General features: G+C 34.5%; 1 pseudogene; it reads right to left on the reverse strand.

The window, feature by feature from the left end:
- Positions 1 to 2996: 2996 nt before the first annotated feature.
- LOC106002814 overlaps positions 2997 to 21282 on the reverse strand; it is a 77922-nt pseudogene continuing 59636 nt past the window's right edge.

The raw sequence follows: 21282 nt of genomic DNA on the forward strand, positions 1-21282 counted from the left end.
AAATGTCATTTTGATGAATGTGATTTTAAAAAGTTTATTTGAAAAGGAATACACTTTCAGAAGATTAAATGTAGGTTATCATTGGTTTGAGAGTGACATTTTTATACCACAGAACCATGTTGTACTGAACTCCCAGTGTTTTGAAGCACTCCTTAGTGCTTCAAATATTTTTTCTGAATTACATTTGACCTCTAAGTCAAGTTTTCTGGGCTTTGGTAGACCAATTATGGATCAATCCTTCAAGGAACTATTTTTTGGCCCACTTATGTTGGAATAAAATCTTTCATTAATCATAGGGGAGGGGTATTAAAATAATCTTATGACACTTTGTGAACATGTTCACTCATATGGGCTGGTCATCTATAAGTTGAATGTTTTAATTACAGTAATTTCTCTCAAATTTTGTTATTTCATTCTTCATTTTAAGTTGCCTTGCATTCCACAATTGCTTACTGCTAATTCCTGCATCTCAAGGAATTGGGGCCCTGAAATATAAGAAATGAGAAATTGAGATTGGTCTTCAATTACTATGTGCTGACATGTTGCATGGGCCTTGGTGAGAAGTCTTGCCCCTGTTATCTGATGATGCAGGTAACTGGGACCTGGAATCCTAGGACCCATGGGGACTGCAGAAGAATAATGTTTTTTTAGACATCTTAGCAAAATTTGGGTATAATCAATAGGAATGCTTCCGAAATATGGAGAAAAACAGTTTGCGACAAGAGAGTTAAAACAATAGACAGAGCAGCAGAGTAAAATGCATTATAGATTAGAGGAAAACATTGTTTTTTTACCATGTGGATTCAGAAGACCAAGAACAGTTAGGATGTATCACAAGTTTATACTAAAGGCATTGCATTGATCCTTTTTATATTCTAATATATATTTTAAACCTAATTATTTACATTCCAATTCTATTTATTGGAATAAATAAATATAAATTTGTCAAATTATTAACTAATTCTAGTAAGTTTTACTGTGTGAAATATAAAATCAGCACATATAAATATAAAATATATAACTATATATAATATATTTAAAAGGCACATTGTTTGCATTGTTCTGTTGTAGTTACTTTATCAAAGGCAACTCTGTTTTAAAGTATTATTCCATTATCTCTACCTTAGTGTTTGATAGAGTTAGACCTAAAGCTTTACCATTTGTAGATTTACAGCATGGAGGCAAGAGGAAACACTGTGATTAAAACAGTATCAATTTAATGCCTAATAACGAGGAGAAACATATGGACTTCTCCTGCAACTATGAAAATATTTGGTGATAAAAAGGCAGTAGTGTAAGTTCCTGCCTGCTTGGATGGTAGACAGGCCAGGACATTAAGTAATCATGCATATGAACAATTTTTTCACCTTCTTGGCTTTAGCTACTTTTGAAATGGAAGGTATAATAAACAATTATATTTTGATAAAATACCTTCTAGTCTGAACAGTTCTGTTTGAACTGTTCATCTCTCTATGATCCCTTGTAACCAAGATTAGTTTTGTTCTAGTAAGACAATCTATGCTGTCAGGGTAAGATATTCATGTTGGTCTGTTCCCACATGGAAGAAGGGTAAAGGCTCAGGTAGACATTTGTGCCAGTAACATCTCATTTGGGAAAATATCAGCTGAAGAAGTTTAGAAGTAGCTCTTAAGCAACTTTGAATCCATTAGGTCCACATAGCTAACACAGTTGGATAAATAAGTACTTGAAAAAGCCATCACCTTTGGACCTATCTATAAATAATTGAGAGTACGATCAAATTCCAAATAAAAAGATTTAAGATAGTCATTGACAAAAAAATTTGCAAATGTGAGCAATTGATTGATCAATATAATTTTTTCTACTATTCACAGAATTTTAGGGAAATAAGATTGATAGCATTGCTCGGAACAATACGGTTTCCTTGTTACAATTAGGCACGCATAGATATAGGCTTGTATAAAGATTGCATCATTAACTACTTAAATTTAGAGGATACTACATGCTTCAGCAGCACGAATACTGAAATTACAATGCAGAGATTAACCTGGCAGTTGCACAAGGATAATATGAACATTTGAGAAGTATTCCATATGTTTCATTCTTCAGATGCAAGAAATGAAAAACAGTTATTAAAAAGCTGATTACAAAATTACAACTGTAACAATACACGTAATTCATATAATTAAATTTAGTTTGAAATCAGTGTATTAAATATTCACCTCAGAAAGGTGTTTACATAGCATAAACTTTACAAAACTTTTCAAATTAGACAACATTGTCATTTTATCCCACAGAAAAATAATATTAAGACCTAGAAAAAAAGGAATCAAACTGTTTCTATATGGAATGCAATCAGAAAGGACACATTAATGAACCTAAATATTATAAACTAATGTAGAATTCAAAGTATATCTAGGAGAAAATTAAATTATGAACATTATGGAAACTTAGAATATAGAATATTTTAAAATATACCTTTTCAGACAAGCACCAGAAATATTTTAGTTTCTGTACTACTCATTTCAACAGGTAAGTTAAAATTGTTTCTGATTAAAAAATCACAAACTCTGAAGAAATCATTATACATGTATACAAAAACTATTGAATTCATTTGGACATCCAATGCAGGCAATTCACTTGGAAGATTTCTGCGGAATCCATGAATTTTTACAGTAAAATATTGGTGTTGCCGGGCACATGTGGATTATGCCTATATTGCTAGCTACACAAGAGGCTGAGATCTGAGATCATGGTTCCAAGGCAGCCTGGGAAGGAAAGACTGTGGTACCCTTATCTCCAATAAACCACTGGAAAACTGGAAGTGGAGCTGAGGCTCAAGTAGTAGAGCGCTCACCTTGAGCTGAAGAGCACAGAGATAGCTCCCAGGCTCAGAGTTCAAGCCCCATGACAGACCAAAATAAAATATATTGCTCTTATTTGGATTGTGAAAATATTTTGTAGGGACACAAAAGATCGACTTGCATTGTTGAAATTTAAGAAACTTAACCCGACCATTAGGACATAGGTGAACAATTTGTACAGCCTTCCACAACTTCATAGAAGTAGTGATACATACTTATCCTTTTGGCAATATCAAATGCAATTTTTTCTATGTTGTTCTCCAGGCCTGGTTTTATATAATGGTTCAACAGAAGGAGATCCAGCGTATCTTTGCTAGCTCAATTCTCAGCAGCAAGATGTAAGGGGGACAAGAGGCCTTTAGTTGGGCATTGGTATTTGCATCATGATGAATTAATAAAGAAGTCATTCTGGTATTATTCCACGTATATGCACTGTGCAGGGGTGTCCAGTCATCTACAGTTATTGCATGTGCTGCTTGAGACACCAACTCACTGACAATGTCTAATTGTCCACTGTACGCTTCTTGATGAAGAGGGGTATACTCATCGTCATCCCTACTATTCACATGAGTGGCCTTTTGGGAAAGAAGTCTCTGCACTGTAGTAAGCCGAATATTTTTGGCAGCCCAGTGAAGAAATTTGCTTGGATCCTTCTCCATTTTTTTCTTGCAATTGATATCATTCCTTATTTTTTCATCTTGTTCTTCATATTCCTAAGAATTGCCTAACCAGAAACTTTGAGTGCCAGTGGGAATGAGGTGTGCATGTATTTTCCTAATATTTCACATTGGTTGAACTGGTCAGAAATATCCAGTGATTTTTCTGCAACTGTTTATTCACCATGATTTATTTTCTCTTTTTCCAAATTTACTATTCGAAATTATTCTAACTGGAGAGTAGGGAATTGATGGAGAGAAGAGGAAAGATGTTCCTCCGTATTCAAATGTACACACTGAAAATGAGGACCAGTGATATCTTCATGTGCAGCTTATTCTAGGAATGAGAAATTAGGAAATAACGCCTTCTATATAAATGATTTGGGAAATGGCAGAGGAAAAACTGAAATGATACAACCAAAAATATGAAAGCAAAATAAATCAGGATAATTATGGAGCAATCATATTATCTATGAGAACCAAGAAAGGGAGAGAGAGAGACAGATGATGTGCAATGACCTAGCTAGCCACAAAATCCATGCCTCTGATCAATTTATAGAGCAAACAAAATTTTATTTTTTAAAAAATATCAGAATAGAATTTATGTATTTACTTGAAATTAGTAAATACATTTATAGTAGCCTGCATAAAGAGACATAACTTTGACCAAATTACAGACAATAAACTAATTCCTTGATAATTCTAGCAACAGATCTGACTGAAATCAGGTGAATCACACTTTTCCTGTATAATGAAGAAATAGGAAGGTAGTAAAGTAGCTAGAGAAGGCAGGGAGATTGTATCTGTGACAAAACTTTGTGGAAATTGGTATTGAGGATTTCTTACTGGTGATCCACTTGCACTGGAAGCATGATTCTGAACTATTGATTTCTGATTCTGAATTATTGATTTGATCATTATATTCTCCAAGAAGAAAAATGAGAATTGATAGTTAAGGACTACTAATACATTTTGACATTCTCACTAAGCACTTTCAATTATTGAAATCACATGAAAACAATAGACAGGCCTACTTTTTAGATGAAAGCAAGTGTCTTTAAAAAAAACAAGGAATGTATGTGGTCATGCAAAGGACTTCTATTTTACCAATTCCTTATACATTTTTCTAATGTTGGGTAACAATAAATAACGAATCTATTAGAAAGCTCCTAAGATGTTCAATAGTGAGTTCTCTTACACTATAATATGGTATTTTTTGTGTATGGCCTTAAGAATAATTTACATTACTAACTTGAATTTCTGACAGGACAGTATCATCACTGTACATCTTGCTTCTATACTCTCAGTTTTAAATTACTATTTAAGTATGTGCATTAGATAACTATAGAGGAAAAAGAAGAAGCCACACTGATGGCTTATGTCTTTAGTATTAGTTAATCAGAAAGATGAAATCTGAGGATTGTGGTTTGAAAGAAGACCAAGAAAAAAAAGTCCATTAGATTCTGATTTGAAAGTAACCAGAAAAATCTAGAAATGGAGCTGTGGTACGAGCAGTAAAATGCTAGCTTTGAGAAAACTGAAACAAAAAATAAATTCTGGGACAAAGCCAGGCCCTGAGTCCAAGCCCTAGTATTAGCACCAAACGAATTAATAAGGTAATCAATTAATTAAAAATAAATTAAGTGGTCACATTTGGAGAGGCAGGTAAAATGTAACATGGGTGGTGATGGTTCATGTATTATTTTGTAATAAGGCATATTATCACTTGTCTTAATCACTAATATTTTATTTGAACTTTTTTGTACAATAAACCCTGAATTTAGCATGCATGTATATGTGTGTGTACATGTGCAGACATGTGTATACATGTGTATGTGTGTGTGTGCTGTTGCAATGTTGCTTGCCAATCTGGACATGGTGAGGCTGAAAAGAGCTAACTGTGTTGCAATGTTTTATTTATCAGTGTTCTGTCATGTCATTTCAGTGGAACCACCCTTCTGTACATATTATTTGTCTACTAAAAATGTCATCATAATCAAAGCATTTACAGCATTAAGTTAGATAAAGAGACCGCATTCAGCTCTTATTGTATGTGAGGTAAGAAGATACAGATATAATTAGGTAGTAAGTTATTGCTGTAAGATGATTGTCAGTACAAAATTCATATTTGACCTCTTAAATTGTTTATACTTTTAAGATACACTCATGGAGTGATTTGGACCGACTTGACCAAACAGGTATTACTCTCTGGTTATTCCTGTGAAACACAAATTGGATAAACTCTTTCCGGATTTCTGTAGAAAATCACTTTCTTTGTAAGACCACATCTATTCGCACTAAGAGTTAATCAAACCCATATAACGCTTGAATATCCCATCTTATTGACAAAATAAGTATTGTCGATATGCTTGTTAGATATTCCTTCCCAAAACGAACAAAAACAAAAAGGATGTGTCATGTCCAGATTGTGTATGCATTTGAAGGTGTTTTGTACATGCACAGGGATCTTTACCAATGGCTCTTTTGTGGGAGTAACTATGGCAACTTTAACAAAAAAGGCTTTTTGAATATCTTTTCCAATATACATAACATCCCAGAGGAAGTCTTGCAATTTCTGAAAGTTCTTTGAATATTTTAGTATTATTTCAATTCATTGACTATAGAGCTAAATTTTCTGAAATGAATATTGTTAAGATCTGAAAATGTAAGTGGGCATATAGGCTTTTTTATGCATCATTTTATGAAAACCCAGTTTTTATGAAAGTAAATGTAATAGAATAAAAGAATGTAAGTGATTTGGGTAAGCTAATTATTAGTATAACTTTGTTTTCTATTAACAGTCCATTGTATGTACATGATGCAGTTAAATTATTTTCTTTGTGTCTCTGTACTTAAGTTAGTTTTAGAATCTTTATAGTTATGAGTGAATGTTTAGTATAAATAAAGGTCTTTTTAAATGATTAGAATTAACATTGTGTTTTGTGTCCTACTCCCAAGAAAATGAGTTAATTTTAAGTGTTAATAGTTTATCATTTTCATTATCATTATCATAGGGAATCATTATCATTATCATAGGGAATTAAAAATGCAGTAGTATTGATGTCTTTTTAAACCAATTGTATTGACAAGTTGGAGAGTCTTTAATTCATACTTAGGTCTTGGTGCCTATGATTTTTAACCTCTCATTCCTAACATTAATATGTCAGACTGCATTTTTGTGTATATGAAAGGTAAAATATTTATCTGGGGTGAAAAGTGATTTTTATATCAGTCTTTCTTTAATAACATTATAAAGTAGTACATTTCTTTCGAAATGTTGGGTATAAAAAGCAATCAAAATACTTCTAAAGGTAAACAATTTAGGTGAGCTGCAATGTGGAAACGATTGCTCCAAAAGACCTGCAGTCTGTTTCCATCAGGAATTGGGCAGGTCATTCTTTCAGTAAGACTGTGTTAACCAGAGATGGGTTCCCCAGGCAGTGCAGTGTTGAGTTAAGGGATAAAATATGATTTCTAGTATGTTGAGCTAGAAATCAAGAATGTTATAATTTAGCAGTTCCTTTCACCAGGGAGGTATAAATTGATTATGAACTTGGAGTTTTCATATTACAGTTACTTATTTTCTTTTTTTGTTGTTGTTGGTCATGGGGCTTGACCTCTGGGCTTTGGTGTTTTCCCTGATCTCTACCACTTGGACCACAGTGCCACTTCCAGTTTACTAGTGGTTTATTAGAGATAAGAGTCTCTCAGTCTGTCCTGCTGGCTTTAAACCACCAGTGTCCAGCTTAGTTACCTATTTTCTAACAAAGATAAAGTGAAATATTATTAGAGTGTGCACAATAATTTTGGGAAATTTTCCTAGAATTAGTAGACTGAGTGCTGGTATTTAGTTATAAAATAGAATGAGGTTGTTTGATATGGTGGGAATGGACCACAGCCTAACGCTTACCGTGTGTACAATGTTGTACTAGTAATTCCAACTCTGAAGACTTACATATCATTATCTTAGAATTAAAAATAGAAGTAGTTTTACTTTATGGGATTATTGTGAGGATTAAATTAGATACCAAAGCTAAAGTACTTGGAAAAACAATCATAGTTTGATATTTTCTACTTGTTATTTTATCATGTGATATATTCAAATATTTGTACTGTGATTTATATATTGTGTCTATTTAGGATAAGCAAAGTGATGTATTGATATTCATTGTGTTGTTCACTTTTCTGTTATTATGAGGATAATACCTACAAAGAAAATTTCTGAGAAGGAAATTATCATATTGACTCATGGGTTAAGATCAGATGTCTCCATTGTTTTCCATTATATTTTTAGGAAATAGTGGTACGAAGGGTTTTCCATTCAATGAATCAGTTTTTAAGTATGATGGATCTTTACATAAATTTCTCACATCCTTCCAAACCTCACCCCACTTTCATTTTTTCCTAGTTTCATAATATCTGCATTGAATATTATGGCTTTACTCTCTACTTCCGTAAGTCTCTTTAATCCTTCCCTTTGACTTCCCCTCACATTTTCCAAGGGATAGTTTCCTGGTATTCATTTTGTTCGAATAAAAGTTCAATTTTATAAGAAATTACACCTTTTAAATACTCCTCTGCAAATAGCATGCTTTGATTAATACTGTTGTTTAACTTGCATAAAATTCTGGCTTCCAAATACACGTCCTTTGTGTGTCTGGCTCTGACGTCATTTGCTTATCATAATTTTAGATCTATCCATTTGTTTGCAAATGCTGTAACGGTCTTTATAATGGACGAGTGCAATCCAATTGTGTATATGTGCAACACTTTCTCCAACCATCCTTCCGCTAAAGGGCTTCTGGGCTGATTCCATAAGTTCTCTAAGGTGAATAGTGCAGTAGAGAACATGATTGTGAGATTGATTTTAATGTACCCTTTGTGAAGAATTCACCACTGTTTTTCTGGGAGCAACCCTCTAGCCAATTTTCCAGAATAAGCACATCCCTTCCCTCATCTCCATCACAAGGTTTTTCAAGTTCTCAAAAAACACTACACCCTACAGGTCTGAATCAGCTAAAACCACACTGTGCCCATATTCTTTGTTGTTGTTGTTGTTGTTTTCTGTCCGGTCGAGGGGCCTGAACTCTGGGCCTGGGCGCTGGCCCTCAGCTTTTCTGCTCAAGGCTAGCAATCTACCATTGGAGCCACAGCGCCACTTCCAGCTTTCTTCTTTTTGCTTATGTGGTGCTGAGGAATCAAACCCAGGGCCTCTTGCATGCAAGGCAAGAGCTCTACCAGTGAGCCACTTTCCTAGCCCCGATGTGCCCATATTCTTTTAATACATTTTTCATAATTTTACACATAATTTATTGAGAATTTTCTATGTACTTTCCTAATGTGGTCATGAGGGATATGACAATGGAGTAAAAGTAAGAGATATGGAATTTAATTAGCTACTATCATATTTAAAATAATTTTCAGCTCTCATAGCATCATTTACTTTTTTAATCTTTATTTGATTACTTCACCTATCCCCTAAATTATAGCATGATTTAACTACAAAGGGAAAATGTGTGGTTTGACTTTGACATTCATGTGTGAGGATGCAAAATATGGGCAAATAAAGGGATTGGAATTAATAGCCATTATCCATTTTGTTAAATGGTTTTCTCAAACTGATTCTCACAATTCATATTTCATTCAACAAGAAACGTGACTATTCCCTATGCTTTGCTCCTCATTAAACTTGTTTCCATATTATTTTGTAATGAAGGATGATTTCATAAATCTACTGTAGATAAAAAAATAAATTAAAATATTTCTATATGTATGCATTGATATAAATATACATATATATATTATAAAATATAATGATAAATTTTAACTTCTGTAACTGTACAATTTACTAAATTATTAAAAAAAAGGACGGCTCAGGCCTGGAATTCTGGTTACTCAGGAGGCTGAGATCTGATGATCTTGGTTTGAAGCCATCCTGGGCAGGAAAGTCTATGAGCCTCTTATCTCCAAAGAACCAACAGAAAATCAGAATTGGATCTGTGGCTCAAAGTAGTAGAGTGATAGCCTTGAGAGAAAAGACTCAGAGATATCACCCAGGCTCTTAGTTCAAGAACTAAAATCTACCCCCAAAAAGTATTTAATTTACACCTGTGTAAGTAGAGTATTTCTTTCACCCAAATGCACATCCATGCTCATTGCAAAGTAACTCTGTTGTATCTGGAGTACCACATAATATTATCACATAAGTAGAAAGCATTGCAACATGGGTAAACTCTATGTGTCTCATGGATTTTTCTCCACTCAATATTCAAATCTTGCAATTATTCCAATTATTTAAAGTCATAGCTTTTTTCTTTAATACCCATAATATTAGAATTTCAATTGTGTGTCATGTATCTTCTAAATGGATGTTCTTACCACTTTGGCATGCCCCCAGCCCTAAATTATCCTGATTAAATTTCAGATTGAATCTTGCTTCCTACTTGTGTATGATCGTGGGCTCAGTCTACTTTGTGTTATTCTTCCTGGAATTTAGAATAACAGGTTCCTGGCATTGTGTAAAGATATTTCGGTCCAGTCTGAGCTTTAACCACTATCCTCACCACAGTAGGCTCCCATGTAGTCAGGATTTTCATAAGGCTATCATAGCTATTTTTTTTGAGTCCGGTCTTGGGGCCTGAACTCTGGCCCTGGGCGCTGTCCCTCAGCTCTTCAGCTCAAGGCTACCACTCCACCACTTGAGCCATAGCGCCACTTCTGGCTTTTTTCTTTTTGCTTATGTGGTGCTGAGGAATCGAACCCAGGACCTCATGCATGCAAGGCAAGCACTCTACCACTGAACCATCATCCCAGCCCCTATCATAGCTATTTTTAAAAAGCCTTTGAATATCCTGCAGGTTCTTCAGTACTGAGTTAATTTGGGTTTGCTTGGGTTGTTTTGTTTCTTTTGAATGTATGTGTTGAGTTGTTCCTCATTTTTCCTTTTGTTTCTTTCACTCAAGTTCTTACCTACAGTGCTGAGAAACCAAATCTTCCTTCTCAAGATAGTCAAGGTAAAAATTATTTATTCCAAAACACCTTCAGGAGTTTCGAGAAGATGGCAGAGGAGAACCTGGTGGCTAAACAAGCTCTCGCAGAGAAAGCAGTTCTAATGTTGCAATGAACAGTCCTAGGCACACCAAGGCACACCAAGTGTACATCACAGTACAGAGCGTTTGGCCAGAGAGGGAAAATCCAGGTAAGGAGACAGATGTGAGCGTTTTCCGGCAACCATGGCTGCGGCGGCTCTGGCGGCTGTGGTGGCATCCATAGCCACCATACCTACAACCCAGAGAGTTTGGGACAAATGTGCCAGATGCAGCAGGTGAGCAGATTTTACTCAACACCAACAAGAACTGACAAATAGCAGATATCATCATCCTGCAGATAGCAGAACATAGGCTACCCAGGAACCAACACTCCCACATGAGTACAAAACTGACATTCTCACTGCTTCTCAAACGAAGCAGAGGAGGGAAGGCCACTCCTTCCCCCAACAGCGGATATCTGTATCTTTGATACAGACAAAGTCCTGGCTAAGTAGCTCGCTCCAACTCAGTCCTTTGATGAAAACAAAAGAGTCATTTAGCAAGTCACAAGTACTTACCCTGACCTGCCATTCTGAACTCCACAACCAGGCAGAGAAAGCTACATGCCCGAAGGAGTGGCGTTCTTCACTGGGTAAAAAGAGCCAGAGACTGCTCCTCTCTACAGCAGCCCTGACAATCAATTGAAACTCAGTAAACATAAACCCTGAAATGGCTCCAGGCTGGGCTCTGTGAATGTCTCAGAAGCTAGCCCTTCAGGGAAAAGCTACTGTTTTCTGAAAGGCCTCAACTTTTCCCAGAACTCAGCCTTTTCACAGCAACTCCAAACTAGAGGAAACAGCCATCTCCCTCTTTTGTGATACTCAAAGCAGATCTCCCTCCCACTGAACTAGCCTGGGAGGAGTATCACAAACTTCTGGGTAAACCAACAGAATTTTTTCTGCCTGCCCAAACAAACTGACTTAAAAAAACCAATCAAGCCACAGAAAACGAAACACCACAAACAAACCAGAGACTCCACCAAGAGACTGGTTACTGACACAAGGGAGATACAGGATCTTCCCATCAACACCCAAAAAAAAATCAAAGAAGTCTTTTTTTATATTTTTTAAAATATTTACTTTTTAATTATAAAAATTATTTTATTAATCTTTTTTCTTCCTCTTATAACTCTTATTTTAGGTGTATATGTGTGTATGTGTGCATTTAAAAAAAATCTCTACTGACCTTTAGGTCTTTTTTGTTCTTTCTTTCTCATTCGTTTTACTTTTTCATCTTTTGTTCTTTTTGCATGAATTATTTGTTGTTCTGCTTATCCTCATATATACCTGTCATTGATTATAAGCCTTTATACCCCATTGTGTACATACTTAATTCATAAATGTATTCCTCAATTCAAAACTGCTAGGATTAAATTTCTTAATAGCAGTATTATCTATTTATACCTATACAATATTTGAAGTATTTTTTAATTTATTTTTATTGTGAAAATAATGTACAGAGAGGTTAAAATTACATGGGCAAGATAATGAGAACATTTCTTATCAAGCATTGTAGCCTCCTCCTTTGTTTCCCCTTCCCATCCCTTCCCAGCCTCCCACTGCCCCCCATTTAATCCTCCTCCCCCACCAAAGTTGTAAAGTTCGTTTTCGACATAACAACTAGTACTTCTCATTGTTGCAACGGGTCCACCTGTATCTGATTTAAACGACTTGTTTTTCCTCTTCCCCTACACAATTTATTATTTTTTAGTTTACAGGTCTCCTTTCTATCCCTCCCCTCCTCTCATCCTATCCCCGTTCATCTCTCAATGTCACTTCTTTAAATTTTCATTACTTTTTAGTGTTTCTTTTTAAATTTAAATATTTGTCTTTCCGTTTTTTTTCTTGTCTCTTCTTTTAATTTTTTTCTCTCCTTTCATTCTTTCCAATCCATTTCCCTCTTGAGAGTAGGACTTGGTTAATTTCACTCTCCTTTTACCTTTCCATATCCCTCTAACTCTATTTTTTCACACCTTTCTCCCTAAACATAATAATTTCTGGTTAGTCAAATTCTTCTTTGCTATTCTTACCCCATTAATACATAGTTGTTTAATGTTGAATAGACTGTATCTCTTGAAATAGATTGTATCTGCAAACTTTTTACTATGCAATTACAGGACTTTGGTTGATGCTTGCCTTAAAATGGTGTTCTAGCACAAAACTAGCATTACTTTCATCCCAAATGGGCAGAACAAGCAAGAAAAACACAAGGAAAAATGGCAAGTCCGGGTATCTCAATTCCCACTCAAGATAATCAGGTGATAAAATAGATAATGAATAATCCAGAGGAGAGTTCCCAAAATCTCTACAAACATTACTGGTAAACATGGTGAATGAAATGATTGAAACCCTGCAAAGGACTCAGTGTGAACGTGAGAGGGAGAGAGAGGAGGCAAACCAAAGATCAAAACAGGAAGCTCATGGGCTTGAGGAAGATACTAAAAGGTTGATACTGGAATTGTGTGAGCAGGTTGAGAACACTCAAAGAGAAATAACGGAATTGTGTGAGCAGGCTGAGATCAGACAAAGAGAACTACACAAGTTGCATGAACGTGAGAAATCTAATCAAAGAGTAATACAAGAATTGTAAGAGCGGGATGAGCATAGACAAAGATCAATAGTGGCATTCATGGAATCCATAAACAGGCACCTGAAAGTAGTCAGGGAGACCACAAAGAGAATGCTGAATGGAGCCCAACAGAAGCAATGGGAGTCCAAGGAAACCATAACCAATCAACCAAGGGATTTGAGAATAAACACTGAACACAAATTAAGGAAGTAAAGAATTTCATACAAGATCTAAAACAAAGCTCCAACAAAGAATTTGAAACCATAAAAACCGACCAATCAGAAGCAAAAGAAATGAAAAAATGTTGTAGAAAGTCTTGACAGTAGGTTAGACCATGCAGAAGATTGAATCTCCGGCATTGAAGACAGCCTAGGTATTATAGAGAAAGAACATACAACTATCCAAGACAAATTCAAGAAATATGATAAATCTATTCAACATTTGGAAGACACCATCAGAAGGTCTTATCTGAGGGAAATAGGTGTACAGGAGCACATAGAGACAGAAGTTAATCGTCTAGAAAATTTGTTTATCAGTATCCCAGCAGAAAACTTCCCAACACACAAAAAGATAGGCATATTCAGATACAAGAACCTTTTAGAACTCCAAATAGCCCACACAAGAACAGGACATCCCATCATCACATTATAATCCACACGGGATCAATTCAGATCAAGGAAAAGATACTTAAAGCTGCCAAGGAGAAAAGATCAGTCACCTATAAAGGAAAAGCAATTAGAATCACTTCTGATTTTTCAACAGAGACAATTAAAGCAAGAAGAGCCTGGAATGATGTATGCCATGCCCTAAAGACAAAGAAATATCAACCAAAAATAGTGTACCCAGCTAAACTCTCCTTCATAACTGAAGGTAAAATAAAAATCTTCCATAGCAAAGAAAAACAAAAAATATATGCCCATCAAATCAGATCTACAAAAGATACTTAAAGATGTCCTACACATAGAAAACCAACAAGACCACATTAAAGACCACAATAAAGGCCAAGAAACCACACCCAAACAGAATCCAAGAACCATAGGAAGAATGCTGAAGGCATAGCTCCCAAGAAGGAGGATAAAATTGCAGGAACATCCAAATACCTCTCAGTCCTGTCTCTCAATAAAGTGAACGCTTTCTATGAAGCCATCATTACACTCATACCAAAACCCTCATCAAAGAAAGAGCACTATAGACCCATTTCTTTCATGAACATTGATGCAAATCCTCTCAACAAAATTTTGGCTAATCGATTTCAACAATTCATCCAAAACATCATACACCACCAGCAAACAGGATTCATTTCAGTGATACAAAGCTGCTTCAATATACGCAAATCAATTAACATAATTCATCATATCAAAAAGAGCAAGGATAAGAACCACATGGTTATCTCAATAGATGCAGAAAAAGCTTTTGACAAGATCCAACACCCCTTTATGATGAAAAAAGTAGGAAACCATAGAACATTCCCCAATACAATAAAGGCTGTGTATGACAAAACTACAGAAATCATTATACTCAATACTCAATGGTGAAAAACTAAAGCTATTTCCTCTAAACTCAGGAATGCCCACTCTCTCTTCTGCTCTTCAATCTAGTATTAGAATGCCTATCTACACCAATAAGACAAGATGCGAACATAAAGGGGATCCCAATAGGGAAAGAAGAAGTAAAACTCCCCCTCTTTGCAGATGACATGATCTTGTATTTAAAGAATCAACTCCCAAGTTACTCAAGGATTCTCAAAACTTTGTCAAAGTAGCAGTGTATGAAATTAATCCTCAAAAATCAGTGGCTTTTCTGTATGCCAACAATGAGAAAATTGTGGCTGAAATCAGGAAAGCAACTCCATTCCTAATAGCCCCACAAAAAATGAAATACCTAGGAATTAACTTAACCAAATGAGTGAAGGACCTCTATGATGAAAACTTTAAATACCTAAAAAAGGAAATCAAAACAGACTTAGAAAGTGGCAAACCCCCCATGTTCTTAGATTGGAAAGATCAACACCGTAAAAATGGTAATACTTCCCAATGCTATCTATAAATTGAATGTGATACCTATCAATATTCCAACCTCATTCTTCAAGGAAATAGAAAAGGCAATCCAAAAATATATATGGAACAATAAAAGACCACTTATAGCAAAAACAATCCTTAACAGAAGAACAGTACTGGAAGAAAATCAATAACAAATTTCAAACTCTTCTAGAATGCCATAGTAATCAAAACAGCTTGGTACTGGCACAAGAACAGACCTCAGGACCAATGGAATAGAATTGAAAACCCAGAAATGAACCTAAAGAACTACAGCCACCTAATCTTGATAAGGCAGCTAAAACAATAGAATGGAAGGAAGACAGCCTCTTCAGTAAATGGTGCTCTCAAAATTGGTTAACTACTTGTAGAAAACTAAAGCTAGATCCTTATATATCACCCTGCACCAGTATCAACTCCAAATGGATCAAAGTCCTCAGAGTCAAAGCAGACACTCTGAAAACTTTACAGGATGGAATAGGAGAAACCCTAGATTTCCTTGGCAAAGGCCGAAATTTTCTTAATAGAGACCCAGAAACACAACAAAATATAGAAAGGTTGGACAAATGGGATTGCATGAAGTTGCAGAGCTTCTGCATGGCAAAGGACATAGCTAGCAAGATCAATAGAAAGCCCACAGATTGGGAGAAGATCTTCACTATCCATACAATGGACAAGGATCTCATATCTAAAATATCCTTGGAACTCCAAAAAATTAAATCCCCCAACAAAAAATCCTAAAAGAAACAACTGCCCAATAAATAAGTGGGCTAAAGAGAAACTTCTCTGAAGAAGAAAGAAGGATGGCCAATAGGCACATGAAGAAATGCTCAACCTCCCTAGCCATAGAAAAATGCAAATCAAAACAACATTGAGATACCACCTCGCCCCAATTAGAATGGCTAACATCAAGAACTCTAATAACAACAGATTCAGGAGGAGATGTGGATAGGGGAACCCTACTGCATTATTGGTGGTAGTGTAAACTTGGTCAACCACTTTGGCAAGTGGTATGGAGGTTCCTCAAAAGAATCTACATAGAGCTCCCCTATGACTGAGCAATCCTACTTTTGGGCATTTACCCAAATGATCACAAAGAATACCACAGTAAAGCTCCCAGCACAACTATGTTTATGGTAACATTATTTACCATAGCTAAGCTTAGAACCAACCCAAATGCCCCTCAGTAGATGAATGGATCAAGAAATTGTGGTATATATACACAATGGAACTCTTTGCCTCCATCAGAAAGAATGACACTTCCCCATTGTCAGGAAAATGAAAGTCTTGGAAAAAATTATATTAAGTGAAGTAAGCTAGGCCCAAATTCACATAGGCGCCATAGTTTCCCTTATTGGTAGTAAATAGTATATGTCTGAGACAAGCAGAAAAGGTAAGATTCGTTGATGTTATGTGAAATGTACCCCAAAATAAGTATTCAAATATTTTTTTTCTTTCATGTGATTGTTTGTAATATATTTATAAGATGAATTTTTGTTGCTTTGTATGTCCCTCCTCCACGATATAACTCCTGTTTTCACTGTATTTTATGTTGGTATAATTTGTGGAGGGGAAGGGAAAAAACAAATCATTTAAAAAGGGATAGAGTTGGACCCATTGTAGCAATGAGATTTACAAGATGTTATGTCGAAAAACGAACTTTAAAACTTTCGCAAGGTGGGGAATAACAGGGAGGGGCAGAAAGGGTGAGATGGAAAGGGATAGAAAGGGGAGACAAAGGAGGAGGCAACAATGCTTGATAAGAAATGTACTCATTATCTTGCCCATGTAATTGTAACTCCTCTGTATGGTGTTTTCAGAATAATAAAAATAAACCTTCATACCTATTAATGGTATATGAATTTTATATGCTTAGAAGGGTCTTTTTATATTCACAGCCGTCTCTGGCATACACAGACAGATAATGGGTTATATGAAGATAATAAATTTCCAGATGCTTGCCAGGAGTAGTAAAACCTATAGTTTTTTCCCCCAGAGGCTTCCCTGTTCATGAAAGAAATATGTTACTTGATGCAGGAATTCACAAAATTACATTGCTAGGAAGAACTTAAACAATCATCCAACATTACAGAGTTGAGGGACATGAATTGATCTCCTGAATAATTTACTTTTTGGTCAAATAAAAGCTGGCTGCCATGAAGAGAGTAGACTTTAGAGAAACATGATGAGTTGTATGTAAATAGTTGCTTTGCTAATTTTCTTAATTTGTGAACTAATACAGGGAAATAAAGTACAGCAAGGTAAAAAAAATAAAGAACTCTGCATTGAAATACTCATTTGTGTGTGTACACACACGTGCATGTTCATGTGCTCATGCACGCATTCATCATTCCTGATCTAAGCATCTGTGCCCCAGGATAGTGGTCTATCACTTGAGCCACTGCTGCACTTCTGGTTTTTTGGAGATAATCACATGTTTTTTCATGATTGGACTGGCTTTGAACAGTGGTCTTCAGATCTTGGCCTCCCGAGTAGCTAGCTAAGCTAATTCACCCTCTGAGTAGCTAGTTAAAATTCTATCTGTCCTCTATGCTTCACTGCTTTTTTATCCTTTTCCTGAGGTAATCACAAGCCTGTCATCTATGTGTCTAATTGCTTTAAAAATACTGTTACTGCTCGGCACCAGGGGCTCCAATCTGTACTCTTAACTACTTAGGAGTCTTGAGAACAAAAAGCAGGACAAATTTAAGGGGAGTTCCTTCCCAATCTATACCTGGGTGCATTGTATCATTTCCACCATCCTGCACTATCTAGAGACTAAAATTGGAAGGACTGCAGGATCCAGGAAACTAGACAAGTTGATGTGCAACTCAGATGCCATTGATGCATCAGGTGCATGTCCTTGTGGATAGGGGTTCCCATTCCACAGGAACAAGTTGAAATCCTCACAATTTTCCAAAACCAAAATAAGTACATACATTAACATCCCAAAACGTAGTACAATCTGTTCTTTGCTCTAATATTATCTTTATCTAATTATCGTATGATGTGACAGAATAGTTTCTTCATTAATCTTATGATATATTTTAAAAGACCTAAAAAATTCTTTCTCATTTATTAAGTGCAAACGAATGGCATATTGCCTCATTTCTTACATATTTGACTGTCACTAAAAATCCATTCAATGATTATTATAGTAATATATTCTGATTTATTACTTTATTTGTAAAAGATTTTAAACATTTTGCTTTTCTGCTGAAGTTTAAGTATTTAAATAGTATCATCAAAATATATTCCTTGGTTTCTTGGGGCAGTTTTATTATAAAGTTTTTAACTAATGGCTTCTAAGAATTCTTAATTGCTATATTATCTGTTTTATTTTTAATTTCAATATAATTTTATTTAAAGGTAATGTACGGAGGGGTTACAGGTACATAATTAAGGTAATGAGTACATTTCTTTTGGAAGGAATATTGTGATCCCCTCCATCGATTTTTTTTGTACACTCAATTACTGATGCTTTTGCTGTTGGTATTGTTCAAATGTACTTTTGCTTTCTTTGTTCATACTTTTTATTATAAATTTGATATAAAAAGTGTTTACAGTTACTTAAGTCAACTAAAGGGTACACTTCATTTTATTTTCTATATTTCAAATTTTGGTCTTATTTTCTTGCTTTTTAAGATAATTCTTTTTTCAGAGTTGTAGGATTAGTTCATTTAATTTTGCATGATTTTTACACATGTAAATTATTCACATATATGTTACTTTTAAAATATTTAACATGTGAATATTTAATATTATTTTCTTAATTATTATATGGTTGGTGAATTTACATAAATTGGTTTTCTTATATTTCTAAACATATTTTTCCAGGTAACAAATAATTACTGTATTTTCAAGAATCACATATTATATTAAGAAAGGCTTCATTTCCCGGTCACTTTTTTGTAAATATTTGTACTTGAATTAAAAAAAAGTTTGAGCTGGGCATGGTGATTTGGTCTTCCATATTTTACCTATGGTAGGAACTGTGAGTAGGGTTTGTAATTCGGGAGAGCCTGAGAAACTATGAGACCTTATCATAAAAATATCCAGAGTGAAATGATTTGAGATATAGCCACCCATAGCGAGATACAGCGCACCTGGTTATCATATTCTAAATCTTGAGACTTAAACACCAGTAACATTAATCTTTTGTCAAAATTAAAGGATACATGTTTCAAAATGTTTATTATTTAAAACTTATTTACAAAGGTTCTCATGTCTTCTATTTCTTAATTTTCCATTTACTTAATCTATAAGAATCCAAGGATATTGTGATTATTTGATTTCTACTAAACGTTTAAATAATATGAGCAATATTATGATTTCATATATTAATCTATTTTTACTATTTGTGATAATTTCCTCTATTTAATATTATAATATCAATATTCCAAATGTGTGTATGTGGTATGTGTGTGTATGTGTGTGTGTGTGTGTGTGTGTGTGTTTATGTGGATTTTGTGTGTGTGTGATTTGTGTGTACCTTTGTAATGCTTGGGAGATCACACCATTATTTCACATATGCTAGGTCAAGATTTTACCACTGAACTACACTGTGTAGTTATAATGTAAATAGTGTTTTAAATTATGACTTTAAAATTTTCATTCCTAGTATGTTTTTTCAAAATTATATATGATTAAATGTGATCCATTTTCTATCCACGTTAGCAATTTGTATTGTTATTTTATTGTTATTTAGAGTATTTCCACTGCTTTTTCACTTCCAAATTCTTGTGTTTGTTATTGATAAAGGTTTTACTTTGCTTCTTTTCTCTCCTCATTCTTTTTGCCTTTAGAGTTTAGCTATTGTTTCCTTTATTTCTTTGGAAATTAATGGTCATATTGCTATTACAATTTATTTACATTGTAAGAGGTCTATACAATGCTTTATTTTCTATTTTATTTTTCCTATCTTCTCTGACTCTCAGTCCCCCTATTAGGTGGATTAAAAAGAACTTGATTAAGGACCCTTTGATTATTTTCCTCCTTCTCTTCTCTGAAGTCTTTCTGTTTTGAACACAATAACAATGACATACAGCTCCTAGGTAGTCCATCATTCTATCCTCTTTCACTCTTCTCTGTAGTCGTTATCATTCAACTTTATTATCCTATAGTGTTATCTACATCTTAACTCATTCCTAAATTAATTTTAGTTGTTTTAAGCATTCTCTAAAGACATTTTTCACTATATAATATCTGGGGTCTTGTGTTTTCACAATGTGCAAAATATGAGTTACTATCAAACATCTAGATATCTGTAGAATATTGGTCCACCTGCTCAATTAACTTGTATGTAAATTCAAGGAATACAGGTCAATCAGAAAAATCTTGTAAAATGCTGTAGCTTGAGCACTCTAACTAGATTTGAATCTTATTACCATGTTTATTAGTGAAAGAACCGACACATAGAAGAATATAACAGATTTATCAAAACTAAATTCTTAGTTTTATTGTCAAGAGATTTTAAAAAGGATGCCATGACTTAATGAAATAAAAATAGAACATTAAATGGGTATATTGGCACTACTGCCTCTCTAGTTTTAAAGAATGATCTTAGACTACTACCTCAAACCATATATAAAAAATTTTAAATAAAAAATGATTATCAAACTAAATGTGAGTTGTAAAATCCTACAAAACATACATGTAAAAATTCATGACAATGGATCAGTAACGGTTTCCAAAAATTTGACATGGAAAGCATTAGTGGCTAAAGAAAAGCAAGAATAAACTAATATCAACTGATGACCTTTCTTAATTCTATGAAAGTAGTGAAAACATATCCAACAGATAGAGGGCACATATTTGTTAATGCTACAATGTTGATGCTACAATGATCCTGAATCTTAAGTACTATTATATCTTCTAATTCTGTATAAATTTTTCCCGAACAGGATATTTCTATAAAGAACATATGTAAATTAATAGTCAATAGGAGGAGCATATGAATTAAGCTCCTCTTTAGTATCTAAGAAAAAAGAAAAAGAAAATTCAGTAGTATGACCATAATATAAAAAGATGACCCAAAATATAGTAATGCATTTGTGGAGAAATTGATATACTTCGCATAGTAGAATGATTT

Source organism: Dipodomys ordii, unplaced genomic scaffold, assembly GCF_000151885.1.
Source record: "Dipodomys ordii isolate 6190 unplaced genomic scaffold, Dord_2.0 Scaffold1000002216, whole genome shotgun sequence".
Lineage (NCBI taxonomy): Eukaryota > Metazoa > Chordata > Mammalia > Rodentia > Heteromyidae > Dipodomys > Dipodomys ordii.